Below are 18,218 nucleotides of genomic sequence, written 5' to 3' on the forward strand. Positions count from 1 at the left end.
TGTGGTGTTTTGTGGTGTTATTTACATTTCTGAGAACACTGAGTGCTCCAAAACTTTGTGTACAGCATCATCACCCTGCTCACATTCCTTTTCCCAGCACTCAGAGCTGAGAGGGGAACAGCCTGCAGCAAGTGCTTTGGGGCAGTCCTGCAGAGCTTTCTGATCCCCTCATTTGACTCAGCAGCAGTCAGGGTGCTCAGTGTGCTCAGTGTGAGTGTCTGTACAGCCACAGGGACACCCATGGGAAGTGACTGGTCCCAGTTGATGTCATGGCAGTGACAGGGCTGGAAACAGAGCCCCAGTCCTGTCCTGGGCTCCAGAGCAGCCTCTGGAAGCATTTCCTGCTCCAGCAGCTCAGTGCTGAGAAATCCCCCTGCACCCCTTGGCTGCTCTGCAGGTCAAGCTGAGCTGTGAGGGATTGGCCCTTCCCCTGTTGGGATCTCTGGGGTTGGTTTTAGCTGAGTTCCAACTCTGGGGGACACCAAGAGCCTTTTTGATAAAAGACTTCTTGGAAAACTTAATGCAGAAGGGAGAAGGAATGTGTTTCATCCTGATTGTGTGGCCCTGTTTGATAGACAAAATGTGACTTAAAAAAAGACCTGCAAGCCCAGAACTTCCTTACTTGCTGTATTTGTTTCTCCCTTGCTGTTCTGGCTCCCTGGTCCCCCTGGGTTTTAAGAAATCTGTATCTGAATGAGTTCTGCCCTTGGTAATTCTTAACACTTTGTGTAAAGCACTCCCTGGTACCAGAAACTGCCATGGGAAAGGTGTTGATGAAATGATTTTTATTACAGACTCAGCATTGAAGCAAATAGCAACATGTTCTACTTTCAGTGCTCAGATCATCTTCAATCTCCATTTTGTAGAAGTATTCTTCAAATTAATCAATTCTCATTTTGAAATGTGATGTTTTGCCAGGTTTTTACATAAAAAGTGGCCTGTGGCTTTGTAGCACGAGGCTCAATTCTGATGTTATTCACTGAATGATAAGAGAAGTTTGATTTTCGTGGCTGATTATCATATTCTTCAATTTTGCTGTGTCTCAAGGCATATAATTCTGCTGGATTTAATTTGGAAGGCACTTAATAGAAGCTGTTTTTAAAACTAAATACCTCATATTAAAGAAATCTATTAATAAAAACCTGAAAAACACATTAAATGTTTGGGAAATCAAAACCTGAAAACCAGCTGAAGTTTGCTAAAGGATGGTAAAATAAATGAATTCAACACCTAATAATAAAAAAGTCTGATGCTTCCTCTGTATCAGAGATACAAAATAAAAAGGCTCTTTCAAATCTGTAATAAAATCTCTTGCTGTTCCTCATGTACATTATTATTGCCTTCTGTTTTGATAAAAGGCTTATTCTCCAGAGCACAAGTTTGGGCCTACCCAAGACAGTGATTTGTGAGCTATATTTGCCAAATAAATTATTCTTTGCTCTGTGTTTGACCGAGCTTGCCCTGGGATCACTCCCATTAAGCTCACATTAGGGGTTTCTTAACCCCTAATGAGTGGAATTTCAGTTCCTTTCATTTCCTCACCTGTTTCTGGGTGCTGGGCACTTTTAACTCCAGGTTTTGCCCTGGAGTATCCTGGTGTTAGACCTGGAAGGAATCTTCAACAGGGGAGATCCCAAAGCTGCCTTACAAATAGCAAATACATAGAAATTGATGTGTGGGGTCATTACCACAATGAGAATAAGCCCCTGCTGAGCAGCAGAGCTGGAATTTGTCCCTGCAGCTGCCACCAGTGCCAGCCCCAGGGGTGAGCAGGTTCCAGAAGCCCCCCTGACCCTGCGTCCCAGCATCTCTGACACAGAAAATCCCCTGCTGGGGAAGAGCAGCAATTACTGACAGGAAACACTTCCAGGCACCAGGGCTTCGACCTCTGGGTTTAGATCTGCCCTTCAAGTGTGTTCTGGCCCCACTTTAGCAACCTTAAACAGCAGCACTGCCACGCTGGGCAGGGAGCACCTGCAGAGCTCTGCAGCCCTGGGCAGGCATTCCAGGCACCTCAGTGCCAACCTGGGCACCCCAAACCCCGGCTCCCGGGTGTCCTCCCCTCCTCAGCCGCCTCCTGAGCAGCGCAGGATCACAGAGACAGGGAGGTGCCTCCTGGTGGTGCTCTGTGCGTCCCAGAGCTTAAATCTCTGCAGCTGGGAGCCCAGCACATTTAAAAGGAGGATGGTAACCACGAGCTCCTGCAGCTCTTCAGGATATCTCATCATTTCCTCCTCGGGGCTGTGCTGCTGTTCCCAGGCTGGCCCAGTGGGAGCTGGCACAGGCAGCAGGTGAGTGGAGAATTGTCTCTGCCATGCTGCAGAGCATCCCTGTGGGCAGCAGTTTGCTGAAATGTGTGACAGACTTGGGAGCTGATCTGGTTTGCTTGTTGAAGTGAAGTTGGTGCTCAGTCAGGGAAAAAACTGTCAGTGATGTGTTCAGCCTGTAAACCTTACTGCAGGGAGGGCCTTTGCTGCCTTTGCTGTGTTTTGCCTGAGGAAATTCAGCCAAGAGTGTGTTTTATCCTATTTTGGCACTCTGAACTGGGAACTGGCAATAGACATGGTACCAGAGTGTTACCTGCTGCTCCAGAAAGATGGATTTGGGCACAACAATGTTTAGGAATTAACTTATGCTGGGCAGTTCTGACCCTGGGAGGTGCAGTAGGGATCTGGGCTCCCTCTGGGTGTGTTGGACCTTACCTGTGGCCTCTGGATTGGAGCTGGGTGTGGAGACATCACCCAGCCCTGCTGTCCCTGGGGCTGTGAGAGGGAGCACAGAAATCCCATCCTGTTTGTGTGTGACAAACTCCTGCACAAAGCAGTTTTTTTGGAAAATTGTCTTTGGGACATCAAGACAGGGACCTGTGTTCCAAGGTTGTTCCAGGTGGGTCAGGGCGTGTTTTATTTTCTCATTACCTGTGCACATGAATGTCAGGGCGTGTTTTATTTTCTAGTGACCTGTGCACAAAGCTGCCACTGACCCCATTTGCTGCAGCTGGAACAGCATCCATACAGGCACAGGGCCCTCCTGCATTGCACTGCACTCACCCTCAAGCTGCACAAGGGCTCACCAGGCAATTAAATTGATTTTTCTCCATTTTCACGTGTAAGGGCTGGAATTAGTACATCTCCCTCCTCTGTCCCCGTTGTGGTTTGTGTCTTGGAAATTCTGTTGCCTTGGTATGTGATGTCTCCTGGGCTCTGGATGGGAAAGCAATAGTTTTCCAAAACTGCTGTGCAGGGATTTTTATTTTTCCCTTTCATGTTTTCTTTCAAACACTTCTCTTACACAAAACCCACAGAGAGAGTTCCAGGCAGCGTCCACCCATATGAAACCAGACATTTTTTTTCCACAATCTTTTTATAGATTTGATAATATTGAACTCGGCATATATTAAAAATGTATGGAGTATATAAAATTCATTATAAATGTCACCAAACAGGTCAATGGCTTTTTAATATCACTGCCACAAGACTGTATTTTAACCTATTTCCTGTCTGGATCCATTCCAGTGGCAATTCCAGGAGGGGAATATATTTAGTCTATATTTACTTAGTCTGTTTAACTTTCAGTTAGTGTCTTTGGCTGATCCCGTGGCCGTGCTATTTTGGGATGATTTATACAATATTTACATTAAATTCTGCTAATATTTCCTTGCCTCTTGAAGTCGGATTACACTATTTACATCTCAAAGGCCCAAGTTGGAGGAATAAGCAGCTGTTCCAGGCACCAGAGAGAATTTAGTGTAGGGGAGGCTGCCAGCAATGAGACCGTGAGTCTGAAACACTCGTGGAGGAATTATTTAGGATTGGCCCAGTTCTCCACGAAGGAATCATGGAATGGTTTGGGTTGGAAGGGACTTTAGAGACTGCCCAGCTCCAAAGCTGCTGCCTGGGCAGGGACAGCTTCCCCCATCCCAGCCCTGCCCGGCCTGGCCTGGGACTCTGCAGGGCTGGAGCAGCCACAGATCCACTGGGAAACCAACCCAGGTGTGAGGTGCTCCCCTCACAGGGAGGAATTTCTTCCCAATACCTAAACAAATCTGCCCTTTTCCAGCTTGAAGCCATTTCCCCTTGTCCCCAGTCTCTCTCCAGCTCTCCTGGAACCCTTCAGGCCCTGGAAGGGGCTCTGGGCTCTCTCTGGAGCCGTTTCTTCTCCTGGCTGAGCAACCCCAGCTCTCCCAGCCTGTGCTCACAGGAGAGGAGCTCCAGCCCTCTGAGCACCTCTAGGGCCTCCTCTGGACCTGCTGCAGCTTATCCATGCCTGGGGATCAGAGGGAATTCCCTTCATGCCTGCAGAGGTGGAGCAAAGCCCTCAGCTGAAGGGAATGAATGAAATGTCTCTCTCATTTTGGTCTCTGTGTGCTGTGGCAGGAGGAGCAGGACAATGGTCCTGAGCTGTGTGATTGAGCCTTTGCAAAGCTGAGAGAAACCCTCAAATCACAGTTTGGATGCTGAGGTCATATCCCTTAATAAATCCAAATTTTTAAATTTTTTTTTAATAACAAAAATTAAGACAAAAATCAATTCAGCATCACTCAACTGCAAACGTGCATCACAGTTGGAGGGGAAAACATTCCTCTCTGCATAAATGGAAATTTACCTTCAGGATTGACCTGTGCAGTAATGAAGCAGCAACTGGATGAGATCAAAGTGCACAGAGCCAACCTCCCTCAATCCCAACAATATTTGGCAGAACAATTGATTCTCCTGCACTGAAGGCACAATGTAATTTAGTGGCCCGGGGAAAAAATCCAAACTGTGAAAATATTTGACAGCTACTGTTCTCTAGAAACCAAATTAGCTGGAATTTTGGTCTATAATTATTCTCAGAGGAATCTACAGATTTTTAAGTATAGGGGATGGTTCCAACAGACATTCTTAATGGCTTGGAACTCTGGAAGCAAATCTTGCTTTGAAAGCCAGTGAAACTTTAGGATGAGTAAATATTTTTTTTCTTTTTACTCAATTTAGTTCTCATTTTCAAGTCCATGAATTGTCTACAGTTCATGAACAAAGTGTTTCAAGACTTCTCTCCTTGCTAATCCACTCTAACATTGGAATGAAGGACGTTCATTGTACTTTAAAAATGTCTCATTTGTAAAGTTCCTCATTTCAATACTAAGAAAAACTTCATCAGTGGTAAGAAAAACCTACCTGAGAAGTAATCTGTCATCCAGAAGGATTTTGTTGGCCTTGGAACTGATAAAATGCCACAAAAAAAGAATAAAGGGCAGAGCCAAGCGAGAGTTGAGGTAGAAATTCCTGTGATTCAGAATGATCACGAAATAGAAATTCCTTCTGGCTTGGACACACAAAGCAAAGCACAAGGCAGACAGATAAAACACCTCTGACTCCTCCATTTCATTGCCATGAAATATCCTGAGACATTGGGGTGGGAGGAAAAAAAAAGAGTTTAAATGAATCATTTCTGTTTTCTAGGAACAAGAGGGTGAGATTGCTAAAGAGCATTTTCAGCTCAGATGAATAAATAAATTAATCAGGGCAGGGGATAATGGAACTTTTAACCACTGCAGGTGTGAGGTGGTGACAGAAAATTGACCAAGTCTTTCCTGAAAGCTTTTGCTGACTCAGTCACTGATAATCCCAGTCTGGGATACTTGGCCTGATTTATGGGCACTAAAGGAATGATGTGAGTTAAATCATCCAAATTGCACCCCTTCCCCAACCCCTCTGAATTTCAGGGTGTGTTTGCACTTATCCATCACTCAGGGCACCAAACTGTTGCCAGATTATTTTGTCAGAAGCTGAATTTTCCCTAAAAGGCCACAGAGAGGATGCTCAGTGTGAAAATGAGCATGGCACAGGGGCAGACACACATGGAGCAGCCCCTGCCAGGGCAGCACTGCCCACTGAGGACAACTGACATCCCCTTTTCAGTCCACACAGGATTCACATCCTTTAAAACCTAAAAACTATTAAGTGTTACTATATTTAATTTTTTTTAGATTTTTTTTCCACTCTGATCATGTGCATGCTGCACAGGCAGTTTGGCTTTTGGGTTTTCATGGCCTGCTCAGAAACAGATCCCAGGGCAGTGACTATAATGAGAACTTCATTTAGCTCCTGCCTGCTCCTTCCCTGCTGCACTGATGGGGAAGGGATGTGATCTGTCCCTGATGAGAGATTCCTCAGGCTGGGAACAGAGCAGGGAGCAGGTGAGGGATCCATCCCTGGATCTCGCCCTTGTGCTGCCCTTGGCTCCTGCCTTTCACCTTTTCTGCTGCTTCAGCTCCACTGAATTCTTCAGCCTGTGGTGCAAATGTGGGGGTTTGAAGGTCTCTGAGCCTACCAGAAAAGGAAAATGAATAGATAATGATCATTTTGGGCACGGAAGGTGCCAAAGAAGAAGGTTCTTGCCCAGTGGCAAATATTTCACCTGCGCTTTCCTGAGTTTTCCTGTGGCCAGGTCTTGCTCTTCATGCTCAGCCCAAAAAAGGGGTAACCACCAGTTTAATCACTAAAACAATCTGAAAATCAGAGGAGTCCAGAGCTTTGTGGACGATTTAGAAAGACAAAATCTGAGGGAACTGTGCTGTAAATGCTGTGTGTGCTGCTCTCAGTGCATGGTTAGATTTTTAGCACCAGTTAACCATAGCATAATGGAACACAAGTCCATGTTTTTAGTCCTTTATTAGTGTTTTTAATGTGATGCTCATATAGTTGAAGGCAGTTATTGAGCTCTAAGTAGGAACATCTGGAAGAAAATAATTTTCCATGTGCACTGAAGCGTGCTGGGCAGGAGCAGTGATTGGGAGGGACAGAGTGGGAAATGTCTGGCTGAAATGCACTCGGTCCCTTTGGTGAGGGCAGCTCTGGGTGCAGCTCCTGGGGCAGAGTTTCATGGCTGCAGGTCCCCACAGGAATGGCACATCCCCATCCTGCTGGGCTGTTCCACCTCCCCACATCATCCCTCCTGCTGGAAATGGCTCCTTGGCTCTTCCCTGCCCCGAGCTGGGGCTGCCACCCTCTCCTTTTGCATTTTGTCATTTTCTGCACAGACACAGAGAGGCTGCTGCTTCACCTGCACCCTGGAGATGCTGCTCTTCCCCCAGTGGGCTCTTGGTTTGCTTCAAATCCTCACATTTCTTCTGTCTTATTTGGATTAGTTTCATCCAACTGGTAGAAAGCAAAGGCTTTAAGGCAATGGCTGCTCTAAATTAGGTGTGCACTTCATCTGAACTCAGTGTCCTCATGACATAAACCTGTAACTGCAGTGACATAGAAGTCACCAGAAAACTCAGATTTTATTCAGAAAGTACTTAAGAAATGAAATATGTTAATCTTTTTATGTCTGAACTTTTTTCAACAAGTCACATACTTTTATTTTATTCTATTGTATTTTTTTTTTTAATTTCCTGTCAGACCAGCCCTAATGAATAAATCCAGATTGCAAATTGGGAAATATTCTTCCTGAAGACGTAAGGTTAAACCAAAGCCAAGGAGACACTGGCTGTAGGCCTGGTGTTTAAACCACCAGCCATTTGTTTGTTAGGGGCATCCACACTCACACACAACTTTATTTTCCATCTGGCTGTCGCATTTTTCTCCTAAGACTGGGTATCCCACCAACGTTCTTCTTCCTGAATCATCCTTCACAAGGAATTCCACAGCACTTCACCACTCCTGCCATCTGCCTGAAACCCTTCCCTGAGAGCAAAATAGCATTCCTTTGTCTTCAGCAGACTGAGCAATGGGCAAGCCCCCAAAGCTGACCCAGAGCCCTTTGTGTGAATGTCAGAAGGGATGAGGATGGTTCTTAAGGTGCATTTTGTTGGATTTCACTTTGGCATGTGAGATGTAAAGGCTGTGAGAGCAGGAGGCTTCAATCCCTTTGGCCAGCAGGAATTGAGCCTTTGCCTTTTAAAACTGCCCCCTCCTAGACCACATGTGAGCTTGCAAGGCAGGAAATAATAGAGAGACAATTATTCATCCGAGTATTAATACTGCTTCTGATATGATTGTTTTTATTTTTGTGGAGCACAGCTTACTTTGGAGCTGGCCAGCCTTTGGAAGCTCTCCCTCCCCAGATCTGATCTCCAAAACAGGAAGAGGATTTGACAGGCACATGCAGCACTGTGGGCAAACACAAAGCACCACGTACAGGGCTGGCCCTGGACCAGCTTTGTATGTGATGTTGAAACATTTGGTGTTCAGCTTAAGGTTTCTGCCAGGAAACATCTGTGAGATTCTGCTGCAGATAACACAGAGTGTTTGATCAATCCTACCTAGAGAGGCACTGGGAAAGGCTGCACTGCAGAGTCAGTGTGCCCATGTGGGGATAGCCTGGGTGACCTGAGCTCTTTGCATCACCTTGCTGGAGTCCCCTCACCATTTCCTTCATCCGTCTCCTCTCCACTGGCTGTCACAAATATCTAAACAGGATTTTTGTTTTAAAGAACTTTTACACCCTGTTTATCCCATGCAGGTTAATGGATTATTTAGCTTACTGACTGCAGCAGAAACCATTGAAATTATTTCTGGCTGACTGGCAAATACATTCCAGCTCTCTTTAACAGAGAAAGCCAAACAAAAATAGAAGGATGGAAGTTAGTGCAAAAGAAAAACCCCAAAACCACTCCGTGCAAACCCTGCTCACACTGAAAGGTTTTTCTGCTCCTGGTGAGCACCAGAGCAGAGCTTGTAGTGCTTGGCTCTCCTGTGACACTGTCCCAGCAACCTCTCAGTGATTAAATAAGCCTCCAACCTCAGGGCAGGGTCAGCCCTGCTGCTCCTGGGGCCTCAGCACCAGCCTGGGGATCAGCAGGAGCTCAGTGGTGTAAGGGAAGCTGCAGCTCACAAAACCTTTCTTTTTCCTGTTCCCCAACTAAATTCAATAGAGAAGTGACAGTTTTTCCTCCCTCTGAAAATCTGTGCTAACGGGTGCTCTTGGTTTGGTTTCCCTGCTTCCCTGGTGCTGATTCAGGCAGGACCAAAGGAGCAGAGTGTATTTATCCCAAAGGCCACCGTGCTGCCATTGGAACTGACAGTGGGGCAGCACAGAAATATCCCCACTATTTAACTACTGCTCCCTTAAGCAGCAGGCCAAGGATTTCCAAAAGAAGATGATGTGTTTGTCCCCTCCTGTAATGAGAAGAAAACAAATCTGCTGGGTGTGATGCTCTCACCACTCTGATTTGACACCTTTTCTATAATTATCCCCGTGTGTGGCTGCAAACGCCCCTGGAGCAGGTGATTTATCTTGCCTTAAACATTGTCACTTAGCAACTGAGGTCAAAAATGCAGAGACTGGTGTCCTGAACAGCAGTTGCTGCTCCTGAACTCATGTAATGTGTTCTCTTCTACCTTCCATGGCATCACTTGCCTTTCTCAAACAGCAACCAGTGAAAGCTGAACTGGTGAAACCAAAGGAACGTTTTGGGCAGCAGAAACTTCTGCTTCAGGAGCCAGGCATGGTCCTGGCAATCCTCTGTGTTCCTCCAGCTAGGCTGGAAGGTCTGTGAGCAGGAGCCCTCTCCATCCCTGTTCCATGTGCTGTTTTGGGGTACCCAAACCTGTTCCCATCCCAGCCCAAAGCAAAGCACAGCTGAGGGCTTGCAGGAGCACACCTGGAGATCCCAGCCAAGCTGGGTCCTGTGTGCACACATCAGATGCTCATTGGCACAAGAGACATTTAGTAAAACTGTCCTAAGGACGTTTTGGTCACAGGTTACAGCCTTTGCTTAGCACAATGTGTAACTGTGCTGCTGAAGAGAAGCTCAGAGCACCACACCAGGAGGAACTTGTGTTGTTTCCTTACTGTGCCCATTCCCTGTCACTTTTGCAGAAATTCTTGTTAATCTTGTGTCTCCCAATCACAAGTTGCCTTAGCAACAGTCAGGCTGTGAGTGCATAGAGGAGCTGCAATTAAACCGCGCTTGCACCTTATTTTCCCCACAGAAATTGTAGAGATGCACAAGCAACACCTTTCTTGGTGTGGTGTTGAGAGAAATTTAGAACATTACAAACTACACAAGTCGAAAAGGCAGCCTGGTTTGGAGAGGGTCTGTCCCAGTGGCCACAGCTTTTACAGGTGAAAATCAGGGAGTCCAGGTTGCAAAGGCTTTGTGTGGGCATTGCACAGCACACTGTGGGGTCTGAGCACTATCAGAAAATGGAGGTGAAGTCTAATTGCTGCACTTTTCTTCAATATCAGCAAATTACTCTTTTCCCCAGCAGTTAATTAAGTCAGCATAGGAAGAAGAAAGTTTCACTTGGCTATAAAGAGCCCTCCCCTCTGGATTCCACGTCCAGTGCTGAAGTGCTGTGGACAAACCAAATGACAAATGTTCCCAACACCAGAGCTCTCCTGTGCAGCCTCCAGCACTGGCCACTCCCTGCTCCAGGCTCTCCCAAAAAGCCAAATTCTTGGGCTATGATAAACTGGCAGGGCTGGGACAAGCTCCCAGGATTTAATAATGAGAGCTGTATTTTGTGTATGGCTGCCCTGAGAGATGACAGTGAACACTCCAAACTGCAGAGATCCCATCAGAGCCTTTGCCAAGTAATTCTGGTTTGTCCTCACATCATTCCTCACATGTTTCAGGTTGAGAGAGAGTACAATACAGCACCAGAATGAAAACACAGTTTTACTTTTCTCTGGCTCACCTGAGCAGGGAGTGAGAAAACATGGAATTCCTCTGTGTGTGCCAGTGCTGGGCAGTCACTCTGGTTTGGAGCCAAAGCTGATGAGAGCTGATTGTGTGATTGGAGGGAAGAATCCCTCTGGGGAGGTATTGAGGTATTTAGCCCTGCAGAGAAACCTGGGACAAGCAGGATGTTCCCTGAGCAGGAAGGAATGGGGAACTACGCAAGGTCACGAGCCATCAAATGGGAACCCGAGAGGGAAACAAAGGGCATTGTGTGGGGTGGGCAGCTCTGAAACAGCAGCCGAGTCCAGCTGGGAACCTCGATGGCATTACAGGAAACCCCACACTTGTTTGGCAGCGCTGCTGACATTGAGGATGGGGTATTTCAGCAAAGCCACCTCCCCACCAGCGCCGGGCTCTCTGGGACAGCCCTGAGCACCAACCCGGCTCCTGCGCTGCTCAGCTTTGCTTGTGATCACAGCATTTTATCTCTTTATGAAAATTGCTGTAATCAGAGCGTCCTAGACCCTCTCCCTGCAGCTTGAAGGGAATGTGGCTTGTTGGTGCATTTTGAAGGGGAAATGCTCTGATAAGAGGTGAAAGGTTTGGAGGCAGCGGGAGGTTGATATGAATGCAAATAAAATCTATTCGCAAGAAGTTTTGGGTAAACTTTGACTTTTAGATAATGAGAAATGGATTGGTTTGTTTTTTAAAGTACAGAGAAGCACATTTTCCTGATTTCTCTTCTACCCCAAATGTAAAACATCTTTTATTGAAATCAGAGTAGTTGTTGCATAACCAATGAAAGTAGAATTAATAACCTTTGATGAACAAAATCTCTATTTTAAATTAATCAATAGCACATGGGAAAACCCTGAAATTGTTTTCAATTTGTTTGAAAAATTGATTTTCAGGTTTGTTGAAAATCAACAAAATTGTTGATTTTGTTTCTTCAGACAGAAAACTGACCAAAAGCCAGTTTAAAACAAAATAAAAGAACAACTGGCATGTTTTGTAAGTCAACAATTTTTTATTGCCAATTTATTCCCTCAAAGCGTGGGGCTGTAAAATCTGGATTGTTAATGGGATGGAGAAGCACAGATTTCAGCTGCCTCTTCATTGCAGTGGGTATTGCCAAGCTAATAATGCAGTCACAGGGTGCTGCTTTCAATGAGGGGTGAGTTGTGCCAAAAAAAGCAACACTCATAAATTAGGTCATATATTCATGTTGTCCAATTGTTTAATGTACCAAGTTTACTGAATATTTTCTTTAAGGGTAAAGAATAACCAAAGGTATATTGTACAGACTATTCTTCAAAACAAGTTTCCAAAAATAATAAACACAGGAAAGAAAGTTCATATCAGTTATTAAAAACTCAGCTAATAGAATTTAAAGTAATTTTTTTTTTTAATAGAAGAGGGGAAAAAATTATCCTTCTTTTCCAGGAGAGCTTTCCATGCTAAATTGCAGTCATGTATGAGAATTGTAAGAATGCTACAGTTTCAGCAGGATAAATGAAGTTATATATGATAGACTACAATTTAAACCATGCATGTTTTATGAGTTAGGAGAAACCATTTATGAAAACAGAAATCCAGCTGCTGATGAGGATGAGGTGCAAGGAGTGTCCCTGTGCTGCAGAATTGTTCTCCCTGCTTCAGGAAGGGGGCACAAGCTCACAGGGAGCTGCTCCTGTTCCTTGCCCTGCAGCTCTGAGGGAAAGCACAAACTGTGTCCATTGATTGCTCTGCAGGTACATTTACTGTATACATTTCCAATCATCAAACCAAAGGCTGGGATTTGCTTTCTGTCCAATAATCCTCATTTTCTCTGAAATGGGAACTATTGATCCCTTATGCTTCACTTTACTCCAGACTCTTTATTGCTGAACAAGTACTTTGAAATGTGGCTGTAGGATCATCCTTTCTAAATTAGAGTTTCTCTGCTTGGTTTCTTTCCTGATACAAACAACTAGTCAGAACAGAAGTGCTTATTTTTTTATTAATATTTAAAAATCTAGTCCTTCAGTTAAGATGAATGCACACAGTCTCTATGCAATGTATCCTTAAATGCTTAACAGGCCAAGTGAGGAGACTTGAAAGAACATTGTAAGCAGCAACCCAAGCATCACAGAGGCCTGCACGATCCACCTAAAATAACTCAAATGCTTTTGAGGAGTGGCTACAGTGTTAAAGATTTCCACCTATTCATCCTGTACCAGCCCAGCTCAGAGCAAACAGGCTGGAGGCTGGGACAGCAGAGGCGCAACAGCACAAGACTCCTGGTTTATGTCCTTATTAATGCTCAGGGCAGGGTTAATGAGCAAGGCAGAACATAATTGAGTTGATCTAGTGATATTGGTAATGTTGCCTTACTCAGCAAATCCTCTTTCTGTCATCTTAATTATTTGCTGAAGCCATTTGCTACTTAAACTGTGAAAGCTGAAATGCATCTGTGATTTCTCCTTTTAATCTTTGGCTAAGGATTTTGTAGTAGATAATCAGCAGAGAGTGTATGGTGGGTCTGTGGTTTCTTTTGCCAAATGTATCTGTGAATGAACTTTGCAGCTCTGAAAACACAGAGCCCTTTACGATTATTTGCCAAAAATGCAATTACAGCTGCTTGGAGGCTGGTACTTGTGTGCAGTCTCCTTCTATGTTATTGTTAGCTTTAAATGGAATTAATCAGAGGGGGAAGCAGAGCTGCCATCCAGAGCTCAGTCAGGATGCTGGAATGTGTTTGCACCCCTCAGCACATGGGTGGAAATGTTCGCTTGAAGCAATGCAGGTGGTCAGGCTGTGCCCTGCATCACACCCAGGGCTTCCCCTGCCCTGGCAGCTGCTGCTGCTCCCACACAGGAAAGGGAATTATCCCAGGGACTGTGCCTTAATTACAGCCTGGCAAGGGGAGTTTGTGTCTGTGCAGTGTCAGTGCAGCAGAGGAATGAGCCCCTCTCCAGCCCCCAGCGTGAGTTAAGGAGTGACACTGGAAGCAGGGCACAAATATTCAGAATTATGACTACAACTGCAGGCTCCACACACTCATCTGCTCCTCTGCTCTAGCTCCAGGGTATTGCTGCTCTCAGTGGAATTTAATTCAGTCCATGTGAAGGCTGGGTGAGGGTCAATTTTGCATTCTGCACCTAAAATCTTGTTGGAAAGACTGCAGACTGGCTGGTGCTGGCTGTAGGAAGAACTGTTTCATAATGGAAGCACAGATGTCCTCAGCAAAAATTAATAAAGCTCATCAAATCCTCCTTAGCTGCCCAGAGAAAAACACTCCTTGAGATACAGAAAAGCACATTTTTAAATGGAAGAGAAACCAAAGTATCTTGTATCATGTAAGCAGAGGTGTCTTTTTGGCCACATGGAATTGTTTCTTACTATGAAAAGACTTCATTGCCTTCGTTGGTCAATTCTCTTGTAATTTCCTCAGTACTAATAACAGCAAGGGGAATCATGAATGCTTTCCACTTCCAGGAGGGCCTTATAAATGAGAGACTTCAAGGTGTTTTTTCCTTGGCAGCACTGTTCTTTCTCTTGAGCCTTTCCATTGGTTCAGAGGAGGCTGCAGGGCTCCAGGTCAGCACAGAAGGACCCTCCTGGGTGAAGGGCACTGTCAGTCTGTCCTAAAAAACACAAGTCTTTTCCTTGGACACTCCAACCTGATGTGATTTGGCTCTGTCCAGGCAAAGAGTTAATCCTTACTCTACAGGAACCATTGGGATGTTGAAAAATACGACAGTGAAGTAACAGCAAAATTCATCACGGGAGGAGGATGAGAAGGAACATTGTATTTGCCAAGGGTTTTTCTGCTGTGAACCACAAGAGGAAAGGGGATAAATTCCTGATCGCTCCCTTTTGTGCCTGCACCTGAGCACCGCAGCATCAGCAAGGAGGAAGAACAGGCAGAAATCTGAATGGATGAGACACCAGATGTGAGAAAGTGTGGAAGGAAACAACAGCCAAAACGCTGAGCAAGAAACGAAGCAGCGTCGTTCTTTTTTCACCTTTTAATGAGGCTGCTGTGAGCACCCTGGGCCTCAGCAGCAGGTCACAGAGGGCCTGGAGCTGCCACCCCAGGCTCTGCCTCTGTTCCTGGGGGACACCGAGGGACTGGGACCGCAGAGAGGCACAGCCCGTGGCACTGGTGACATCTAGAGGATGGCACTGCGGCTCCGCCACCGCCACAGCTCGGGAGGGAAAGGAAGGAAGGGAAGGAAGGGCTGCCCATGGGCATCTCCTGCTGCCAGCTGAGCCCATCCCGCCGTGCTGGGGCAGAGAGAGGAGAGTGCCAAAATGGGCTCCGTGTGTGCCTGCCAGAGGAAACGCTCTGCTGCAGCTGCAGAGTGACCAGCCAAGGGTGTGAACTGCACTGCTGCAAGCAAGGAATAGAGCAAAACTGCTCCTTCCCTGCTGTGACTGACTTACCAGGAGCCTGGGGAAGCTCTGACACCGTCCCCAGACCGTGACAGAGTGTGACACAGAGCAGCTGCTGAGCCCTGGGAGCATCTCCCCTGTTCCCCTCCCAGTCACTGATGGTATCCTGCCCTGGGAGCAGCGCACAAATAATCAGAATTATGGCTGCAGCTGCAGTGCATGGATGCCTCTGTTTCCTGCAGTGCCAATGACAGGCAGGTGTCACACAACAGAGAAGGTGCGAGTGGGAGCTCCCAGTGCTCTGCAGGGCTGCTGCTTCCAGCTCCTGTGGGAATGTCACTGCAGTGCCTTCCTGAGAGCCTGGGCTTGCTCAGCCTCCGTGGTGCTGGCAGCTCCCGCTGTCCCTTGGCTCAGGAGTGTGCTGGCACAGAGCATCAGTGGCAGGGCTGCTCCAGGGCTTGCTGGCAGAGGGGACACCAGCCCTGCCCACATCCCCTGTCCTGTGCAGCCAGAGGTGCTCTCATGTCCTGTGCTTTTTTTACCAGGAAAGTAGATCTCTTGTTTCTCTGACATTTTCTCCTTTAAAGCTGCATGAGAACAGTGAAGACTAGCAGGCAAAGTCAGCCTGACCCAGTGCTTCATCGGCAAATATTAAACTGCAGCACTCAGAAAAATGATGAAATCTCTACTGGTAGGATTTAACAACCTACTTACACTGGAGCCAACCAGGAGAGATTTATAAAGCTGTAAAATCAGCTAATTCTGTTTTAAATTATTTCAGAACCTGAACAGCACAAGCTGTCTTTAAAATCAAAGGGCAAATTTGACATAAAAAAATGAGATTATACATTGTGGCCAAAATTAAATGCTGTTGACCCAATCATATAACAAGTATTTGTGAGGAAGAGCAGGGACAAGGATTTCTGGGATTGTTTCCACTCAAAGAGAAAATTGATGGTAGTCTCCTTTTCTCTCAAGCCTTCTAGAACTCCTCTTCCACATGACATCCTCCCGTGCCCACAACACCTCCCTGCCACTGGTTTGCCCTTTCTCTTGCTCACAAAGGTCTGTGGGGACCAAACCAGCTGGGCCCCACATTTGCAGAGTGTTTCTCAAAAAACCCCTCAGGCTGCAGAGTCAGGCCTGGGACTTGCCACACTTCAGGTTTTAGTCAGCCCAAGCAGAGCTCTGTAACTCTCCATGCCCAAGGCTGGCAGAGCAGCCTGTAGCCCTGTCACCCACTGCAGCTCAGCCTGGTGTTAATTCCGTGAATAAGAGCCTGACACACGACACAGGGTTTGCAGCACATAACCAAAGCAGGATGCTGGCTGAACTCCAGCACATGCAGTTGTTCTCTGCTTATTACACCAAACATTGCAGCGATGTTATCCAAATTGTACATCTGAGTAAGAGTTTGCTACTTCAACCGAAACGCTGTGCTCGGGGCTTACTTGCTTTTTCCAAAAGGCTGTGTGTGTGATGTTTGCAGACACTGATTCAGAAATGAGTGTTTCGTGTCCCTCTGCTTTAATTGCTCACACGGAGCAAGGAACTTGAGCAACACGGGCTGACTTTAATCTATCCTTCAGCGAGGCAACTCGTGCTCCTCCAGGAGCTGGAAGGACGGGATGGGCATCCCTGCCTGTTTCGCAGGGAACACGGTCATTGCCAGCCGAGCTTTGCGGCTGCTCGCCCTTCTCCGGCCGGCGCTGTCTGTCCGTCCTTATCGCCGCCCGTCCCTCGCTCCTGCCGCTATCTCCCTGCGTGAAACCACACGGGCTTGTTTTTTCCTACCCGGCTTGATAAGAGCCAACAGATGTCAGTGCAGCCCGAACAACACGGGCCGTGCTCGGCCCGGGGCTCAGCCCCTGCAGAACATGCCCGGTGGGATGGGAGCTGTGTCCCGGGACAGCGAGGGGGAGAGCGGCGCCCGGAGCAGGCCCGATCTGCCAGGGCAGGCTGCACGGCTAAAAATACCGCCAAGTATTTTTAAAAACACGTTCGAGGGTCCTTATAAACACACGGGGGTTTGTTGACAGAACAAGACTGCTCATTTATGCCGTGTATTATCCTTGAAAACCTGCTCTGTTTGTGCAGGGAGTCCCATGACAACCTCGGCTTGCTGAGGGTGCCACAATGATCTCAACAACAAATGTGTCCCTTTATCTCATGGAGAGGGACAGGGGGGCAGCAGGAAGTATCTGCAGGCTGTAGAAAAAGCAGTTAAGAAATGGAAATAAGCTGCTTTATCAAAATATTGCTTTGCTGTTTTCACAAGTGCAATCCCAGTGGCTTTCTAGCCCAGCTCAGGGCACCTCTTCTGTGGAAAGTCCATGTGAGATTTGTGTATAAACCCCAGTAAAATCAGTGGGATTGGCTCCATCATCTGCTTAAGTGATGTCTGAATTGAGGAAATTTACGATGTCTGAATTGAGGAAATTTAACAATGTGGTTTTCTCTTTTTGCCATAAGTATGTTTCCAGGTGACAGCTCTAGGACAGACAAGGCCTCTCTGGGGAAACTCACACATGGTCTGTTACTGGGGGGAAAAAAAGTGAAAGTATTTTGATATTCCTGAAGGCAACTGGGACATGAAGCCACAAACCAAGATAGGGGAAAACCAACCATTAAGATAGCCAAGGGGAAAGGTAGCAAGTTTTATTGTATTTGAGAGTGAAACATTTGTACTTTGGAGTTTGGATGGTGGCAGTGGCTGGTTCTGTGCCTCACTGCAGTGTCAGAACCAGAGAGAAGACAAATGCTGGATCAGGGGATGAAAGATCTCATGGAAATCTCACATCTACACAAAGAAAATTAGGATATTAGTAAGTTGGATGCTTATCTACTCAGCTACACACCACACCGAGTAAAGTGCAGAGCTTTGCTCCTGCAGCCCTGGACTTCCCCCTGTGGCTGATGTGAACCAGGATGGACTGAAGGGTGTCAGTCAGAGCTGGCATTTAGACCACTGTCCCCTCCCCAGCTGTATCTACATGGTCCAGTCTCTCCAAAAGACTTTGCCTTTTTTGTACCTGGAATGGTCTTCAGTGTCCCACATGGAGGTGGTTTTGCTCAGCCCATGCCCCACGAGCACAGGTGGAAGCTGAAAGCTGCTGAGCAGCAACAGCAGCACAGTTTGCTGACCATGTCTTCAGTCACTCTGCCATGACCTCTTGTCATTTTATATCTGAAATACATTTCAGATGGAGCGGATTCTACTATCGTG

Source organism: Melospiza georgiana, chromosome 17 (assembly GCF_028018845.1).
Source record: "Melospiza georgiana isolate bMelGeo1 chromosome 17, bMelGeo1.pri, whole genome shotgun sequence".
NCBI lineage: Eukaryota > Metazoa > Chordata > Aves > Passeriformes > Passerellidae > Melospiza > Melospiza georgiana.